Below are 8,114 nucleotides of genomic sequence, written 5' to 3'. Positions count from 1 at the left end.
TTTTCTTCCTTTTAAGGTGTCATGAATACAAAAGGGGTGACATGCTGAACACAACAAGGCTGCAGAACCAACTGGTATAAAGTTACTAAGTCATTTTCTAGCCCCTCAAAACAACTTCTGTTCTGTGGACATGAGGGGGCTGTACTGACACCTTGCCATTAATTTCTACTCTTTACTAATTCCTGCTTGCTGTCATAGTGTAAATGATTAATGATGGGAGGGCACTCTTCACACTAAGATCAATGGATTAAGGAGTATCAGTAAGCTGACGTATGCTCAGAAACCAACACGGTAAGAGAACTTTCTTAAACCAAAATCCATTGTGGGTCAATTGGATAGAACAGCAGTGATCCTGGGCTGCATTAGGTTGGCAGAATGTGGTGTAAATTAATAGCAGATCCTAGCACCAGTTCTCAACTGTCTAGGCACAGTTGTCTGAGGTCTGAGGGCCTTTTCTGTCTGAGGTATTGTAAACACCGTTTCCTGGCTTTCCTGCCTGTTTTTGCTGAGAATCATAAAATGTTAGGACTGAAATATCTGCTGTCATTCCCCCATTTTACAAATGAGAAAATGATGACCCAAAGAGACTAAATACAACCAGGGAGACTGAAACTTACTTAGTAAATTGCACTGTTTGAAATTGCTAGCAAAGTACCTTGGAACATTTTTAGATATGCCTCAGTCAAAACATAACCATTGAATTTTACAGGTAAGAAAAACCTGAGAATATAAGTTATGAACATTTAAAAATGGAATCTTTGCTGGTTGAGAGGTCTAAAAGCCTAGAGAGAAGATAAGGAGGGGGAAATATTCTGCTCTCTAAAATACATTATAAGTTTTCAGGGTAAATACAGTATCAGTTTTTGGATTCTGTATTTTTCCACAGATGCTAAGTTTACCATATTTTCTTCATTTTATCTAAAGATTCAGGCCTAGCTCCAAACTATAAACAGTAGATAGAAATATAATGGTCACAATTTTAACTTGTAAAATTAACTATTTCACTCTCTCCAAAATAAACTAGAAATCGACTACCATTTTCTCAACTTGGGAAGCTACCGCCCTCTAGAGGGTGGGTCTGGAAACGTCAGGGGTACTTCTCAACTATCACGATGAGGGATGGGGCTGGGAAGTTGCTCCTGGCCTTTCATATCTGGGAATGAAGGATGCACATAAAGAACTACCTTTCCCAAGATGTCAATAGTATTCACTTTGAAACCCAATGAGAGTGAGATCTACAAAGTTTTGACAAGTTGCATGTTAAAACACTGACCGTTTATCCTTACTTAGTGAGAAGGGAGCTAGAGTGTACACGTTGACAGAGAACATGGGACTATTAAGAAGTTCATGCTAGGGCTTCCCTGGTGTCTCAGTGGTTAAAAATACGCCTGCCAGTGCAGGGAACCCGGGTTCGAGCCCTGGTCCAGGAAGATCCCACATGCCACGGAGCAACTAAGCCCATGCACCAAAACTACTGAGCCTGCGCTCTAGAGCCTGCGAGCTACAACTACTGAACCCACATGCCACAACTACTGAAGCCTGTGTGCCTAGAGCCCGTGCTCCGCAACAAGAGGAGCCACCGCAATGAGAAGCCTGTGCACCGCAATGAAGAGTAGCCCCCGCTCGCCCCAACTAGAGAAAGCCCACACACAGCAACGAAGACCCAGTGCAGCCAAAGATAAATAAAATAAATTTATTTTTTAAAAAAGTTCATGCTAAACCTGAGTCTATAGGAAGCTCATGGATCTGCGTTTCAGGCCAGCTTACACCACGAGCTTTTATCTCAACATTGGGATCTGGGACTTGACTGGCCAGTGCATTGTCCACAGCTCTAGTGCCACTTACTCATTTAGGAATACATAAAGGTAAAGACTTCTGACTGATGTAATGTTATACAGTGTTTACAGGCAAATGTTGATAAAATGGTTAAAGTGCTCTGATCCTTGCAGAAGAAACTGAATGCCAGAAAAACATAACATGAATTCTTTTCTAAGATTTTCAGGCCCTTTTAGATTATGTAAGGGAAACTTCTACTTGTTTTCCAGTTTCCACTCTCCCCTTCTTCCCTTAAGTAATACAAGTCCGAAATCCCCATTTCCCTCTACATCTTCCAGCTTCCCCATGGGGGGTGTGGCCATGTAAGTGTTGACCAATGGACGCTGTGATGTGAGCAACTTCCAGTACTTCCCCCTTCTTTTCAGTAGGGGAGCTGCATGCTCATCACTCTCTTCTCCTTTTGCCATTGCGAAAGGATGACAACTTGAGCAACCACCTTAGACCCAGAGATGGAAGCTGCGGCATGTTCCCCCGGTTGGGTCCCTGGATGACTCTGTGGAGCAAAGCCACTTACTCGCTTCTATCTCATTTCAGCCCATGTATTTTGGAGACACTGATTTTCTGCCATTTTTTCATATGCCAACTGCTAAGCTGCTCTCTCAACTAGACTCCAAATTAGAAATGCCATCTGGTTTCAAAAAATAGTAGTGGGAGAAACCTGAATTCAACAGAACTCCTTTTTAGGTATATCTGAATCACAGATACACACATATATGTACCCAGCAAAAAATAACTTCTGTTTACAAACTCAATTCATTAAAAACTGGCACGGTCCTTGGTAGCTTAAAAAGGGTGGCGGAAGGTTTTATTATAGCAATATTTAATGCAATGTAATGTATACAGTATGTTGTATATCGTTAATCTTCAATGTGAACAGGTCAGCTTCATATATTTATCTTTTTTTCTTTTTCTGCAGATTGTACACAAGGGCAGGAGGTTGGTTTTATAGGCCACGCTTCTCCGGACGCGCTCTCCTTTGATGTTAACTACATGTGGCAAGAATGGGCGCCGGACCGTCAGAACTGTTCCTTGAGGTGTGTAGCCTCGGAGGTGCAGTTTGTCCTTAAACTCCGGCGTTACTGCTACCCAGCCTATGCAAGAACACGCAGAACACAGGTGGTGTTAGCAACTATCTTATTAAAAACACCAAACACAGCTCAAAATGGAAACCCAAGGGAGGCTACTGCCGTCTTTCACTCTATTTTTTAAAAGCATACAATGCATTTGTGAAAAGGTACAGATTTATTTTCAGAGTAGGTTACATCTTATGAATAACCTAGTATGTATTTCTTAAAATATTCAGCTTATGTCAGTTAAGGCATATCTGTATAAAAATATACTAAAGGTCAGTAAGGCTACTTTATTCACCTTTTAAAAAGTGCTTGGTGTAGGGACCTCCCTGGCAGTCCAGTCGATAAGACTCCGTGCTTCTATTACAGGGGGTGCGGGTTCGATCCCTGGTCAGGGAGCTAAGATCCCACATGCCACGTGGTGCGGCCAAATTAAAAAAGAAAAAAAAGTGCTTGGTGTAAAATTACCTGCAGAGGAGAACTTGATGTCAGCCACTGCTTCAGATTCCCCAAGTCCTTCATCTAATGTGATGTCTTCAGCCACAAGAGGAGGAAATCCTGCCATTCTTTCTTCTCCACCCATTGGAACCTTCCACATTGGGAGGAGATGAAGATATTTGGAACTTCAAATTAAACCCCTGATAACTCTAATATTAAGTAAGGCACTGATAAGATAATACTGTACAGGTATCAAGAATAAAATCCTTTTAAACATTCAACTGTTGAAAAAACCTCAAATCACTTCTAGGTCAAATGAAAAACCCGGGAGCTCTGTGATGGATGAAGCCTATAGATCCCAGTGACAAGGGCCCCATGTGGGCATCCATCTGGTGGTAACCTCCAGACACCAGAATCTTGCTTTATTAGCTTACAGTTTTTACAGTCCTCCATAAAGCTTTAGACACGATAATTTTGGGCAATTAAAGCAACATCCTTCCAAATACCTTAGTTCTTACAGGCCTGCCTGGACACAGAGATTAATCCCTGCCTCATCACCTCTCAAGGGTACATGGATAATGGGTAAGATTCAGCTTCTATGTTTACAGGTGTTTCCATGAATTGGAAGTAACTGGATAATAATTTACCTGTTTATTAACAGATCTCTCTGTGTTTAGCACTAAGGACACAAAGATAGCTATTACAGTATGTTCTGTATGGTCCCTACCCCCGAGGAGATGAGAAGGTGGAAACAGCAAGTAAATAAATTACAAGGTAAGAAACGTGATGAGAGGCATCTACTAAGTACTGTGATTGTGAAGGAAGTAATGAACGTGGTTTGGTCAAGGAAAACATTAATGAAGAACAGAATTTGAAAAATAGATTAAAGTTATTCAGTGGGAAGGTATCCTGGGTTAGTATCATGTACAGACACAGAAATTGGAAAAAGGATAATGAGTTCAGAGAACTGTAGTTTAACTGTGCAGAGTATGTTATGTGTGTGTGTGCATTAGTGATGAGGCTATCAGTTTAGACTTCTCTCAGTAATGTGGAATTATAAGCAGGAAAGAGAAAAGAATCAAAAAAGAATACTGTGGCCTGCTTTGTATTTTGGAAAAATCTGCATAGTGCAGGGTTTCTCAACCTCAGCACTATTGACCTTTTGGGCCAAATAATTCTTTGTCTCGGGAGGCTGTCCTGTGCATTGCACAATTTTTAGCAGCCTCTACTCAGCATCCACCAAGTTGTGAAAACCAAAAACGCCTCCAGTCTTTGTCAAATGTTCCCTTGAGGTAAGAGTCAACCCTGGTTGAGAACTACAGCTGTTGTGGGGTGAGGGTGGGCAGAAGGCAGTAAAACTGGGAGCTGGGAAAATACCTCAAAACAGGATCTCAAAACAGCCTAAAGAAAGTAGATTACAGTTTGGACTATGAGGCTGGACTCAGTGATAATTAGGAGGCAGGATTGACTTTGACTTGGGAGGTGAGTAAGAAAGCCAGAAGGCAAGGATAAGCCACAGAGCAGCCCAAGAAACCATTTGTATTACACCGGGAGAGAAGCCTCAGTGTTTTGAGAAGTATCAGTGAGTCCACTCTGAAGACTACACAGATGCATGGGGGTGGAGCCCTACCCTGAAAATCCCACATGTCTCTGGAGTATTAACTTTAGGGCAGTTATTTCGATGGAGTTTTAATTTCACTCTGGCTTTCTTAGGAAATCCAGAGAGAAAGAAGCATTTACTTCCCAAGTCAGGTTGGTTTTATCCTTGTTGAAGGGCGGGTGTGTATTTTGTGTTTTGACTTATTTTCAGTTGTATGAGCATTAACTAATGGTAAATCACCTCTGCATTGGACGTACCCGCTATTTTTGCAGTAGGTATGTCCCATAATCTTCATCACCACAAATACTTACGTAGCAGTGACAACAGTCCCCTTGCACTTGATCTTCTCCACAACCTCGTGGTGTAGGTACAACAGAGAGAGGTAAAGGAAACTTACCTAAAGTCACACAGCTTCGTTAAGTGGTGGAGCAGAGCAGGATTTGGACCCAGCCTGGCTCCAGAGATCTTAACTATCATACATTACACACCAGCCAACAGTGTGTACCCATGTCTGGTTAAAAGATCTGTAAACAGGCCCCATTCAGTCTCTGGTGAACTTGGAACAATTTCAGTGGCATAGAAAGGGCACAACAGGGACTGCAGAGCATGGGATGTGAGGAGTAAGCTTGATTGTAAAGAGGTGGAACGAGTGGGACACTGAGTTTTGTTATTTTAAAGGTCAGAGAAATTTTAACACACTCCTTAACAGGTGAAAGGAAGGAGCAAGTAAAGCAGGAGAGAAGAGGTACGATAACCTCTAAGTGCCTGGGATTAAGAACCTCGGAGGAGAGCTTTTCCACTCATACAAGGGCTTCTCAACTCAGCACTACTCATATTTTGGACCAGATAATTCTGTGTTGTGAGGTACTGTCTTGTGCATTGCATTATGTTTAGCATCATCTCTGGCTTCCACCCACTAGATGCCAGTAGCATCACCCAGTTGTGAGAAAATCTGTAACTTAGAGCTCTTCACTCACATTATCCAGTATAACTTTCTGCAATGATGTGACCGTTGGGCAGTTGAAAAGTGGCTAGTGCAAGGGAAGAACTAAATTTTAAAGTTTATTTCATTTTAATTAACTTATTTAAATAGGCGCATGGCGCTACAATATTGGACAGTGTCACCTAGAGAAAACCCAGCTCTGTCACTATTCTAGGATCAGTCCAATCCAACATCACTTTTCTATAAGAGCCCACCTCAATTTATAGCCAAAATCCTCAAGGTGAACAAGGTCGGGGAGAGCTAGCTGATGGTGTAACAAAGTTGGTTCTGTCCAACAAAGTCTTTTTTAGCAGGGCCGTGGGACTATTACAGGGTGTGTTAACCTAACTATACAACCATCAAAGCATGTTGCCTCACCTTGAGTAACGTATGACCCCCGTGCTTCTCATATACAGTGTCCGCCTTGTCCAATGAAGTAATGTGAACGGGAAGGAAGTTGGAAGCCACAACTGTAAGCCACGTTCACTGATTTTCCTTAAGAAAGGAAGAAGGAACTTATTTTATACAATGAAAAACTACCAACCAGTATAAAACTGCTGTGTGTATAAGTCAACTAAAGTTCTCTACAGAGGAAAACAGCTTTTCAAAGTTAAATACTGGTTACAAAGGAACAAATGAAGTATTTAGTTTTGCCTTCTATGGCAAACAGGGCCATAGAAGCACCCATTCTGCAGTTACCACAGACGTTTCTTAAAGCCACATATTTGACATTTCATCTCAGCGAAGCCACACATATCATATTGCATTAGTGAATTATTCAAATGTTAAATCTGTATAGTAATCTCATGAGTAAACTCAAGATATGAAGAGAAAGTGAGGGGTGAAGCTAGGTGTAGAAAGTGAAAGAAGGATTTTCCGGAGAAATATACAAAGAACTAAAGCTACGAGGGAAACCTCCAAGATAACAGAAACTACTTTGTCATCTGGTTCACATACAGTGCCTAGAAGAGGGACTGGTACATAGAAGTACTCTAATTATTTATGTTGGAAAGTTACTACAACATATACTGAATTTCCAAGCACTAAACTGACACAGAAGAGAAATGTGACCAAAGTAGGTAGATAATTTTTAAAGTGAAGGCTCCAGCCAGCCCCTGGTGGACATTAATGAAAGATATAGGATTAGGTGCCTGAACCACGATCAGACTCCCAGCGTCTCAGAAAACGATGGGGACTGGCGCCCTAAGGCTCACCATCTGGTCTATAGCTTCGGCGCCCTTGGCGATGCAGTAATCGGACTCCAGAAGCGTGTAGAAGAGAGTGCACTTGCCAGCGTTGGTGGCGCCAACCACATAGACGTCGCCGCGGTAGCGTCAGGAACGCTGGAGCGCGGAGATCAAACTCTTCGACTCCATAGCCAGTCTTGAAGCTGATGAGCCGCACGTCTCTGAGCATCGTGCTGGACTTGGGCGAAGGATTCGCTTTCTCCTGCTTGTCCCGTGGCCGGTCCCCGCTGGGGTGTTGTGGCCTTCGGTAGCCAGGGGGCGGCAGGAGCCCGGCGCGGGCACAGTCGTTCCACAGTCGCTCCTGGAGCCGCTGTCGGTAGCCGGGAGTATCCAGGGGCAGCAGGTTCACCTTGTTTCCCAGCAAGATCAGCTGCTTGGGGCCCACCGGCGCGGGCAGGTGCGGCAGCAGGGCGTCGGGCAGATCAAGCAGGTCTATCACGTACAGTACCAGGGCGAGCTTGGGCCTCCGCAGCGCGGCGGTCACCAGCTCCAGGTACTGCTCGCGGCTCACCTGCAGGTGCAGGGCGCGCCGGTGAAACACCAGCAGTCAGCAGCGCTGGCACACGGTCCGGGTGCATCTGCCGGGAGTTCCGTAGTTCCTGCTGCCGCCGCTCCTCCCGCCGCTGTAGCACCGTCGCTCCTCCTCTTCCTGCCGCTGCTGCAGCTCCCGCAGCTGGTCCTGGAGGGTCACTGCGGGCTCCGAATCCGGGACGTACTCGGGGAACAGAAAACTCTCCTCCATGTCAGCCCTTCCTTGGTTATCCCCAGTCGCTGTCGAGCCACGGGGAAGCCCACATCCCAGGCAGGATGGGTACAGGGAGGAGGAATTGGCCTCACATCTCCTCTCGAGGAGCGTCTCCCGGAGGCCATGGCGCGCTATCGTGGGAGTGGATCCCCGCAGGAAGCTGCATAGCAGCCTGAGTGAGGCCCGTGGGCAGCAT

At 44.4% G+C, this 8,114-nt stretch overlaps 1 pseudogene; it reads right to left on the bottom strand.

Moving 5' to 3' along the window:
• Positions 1-1,694: 1,694 nt before the first annotated feature.
• LOC114902408 lies at positions 1,695-8,114 on the bottom strand (annotated as a pseudogene).

Source organism: Monodon monoceros, unplaced genomic scaffold (genome assembly GCF_005190385.1).
Source record: "Monodon monoceros isolate NGI ecotype Baffin Bay Population unplaced genomic scaffold, NGI_Narwhal_1 Super_Scaffold_20, whole genome shotgun sequence".
Classification (NCBI taxonomy): Eukaryota; Metazoa; Chordata; class Mammalia; order Artiodactyla; family Monodontidae; genus Monodon; species Monodon monoceros.
Note: the sequence above shows the minus strand (reverse complement) of the source record. Positions and strands in the feature narration are given on the sequence as shown.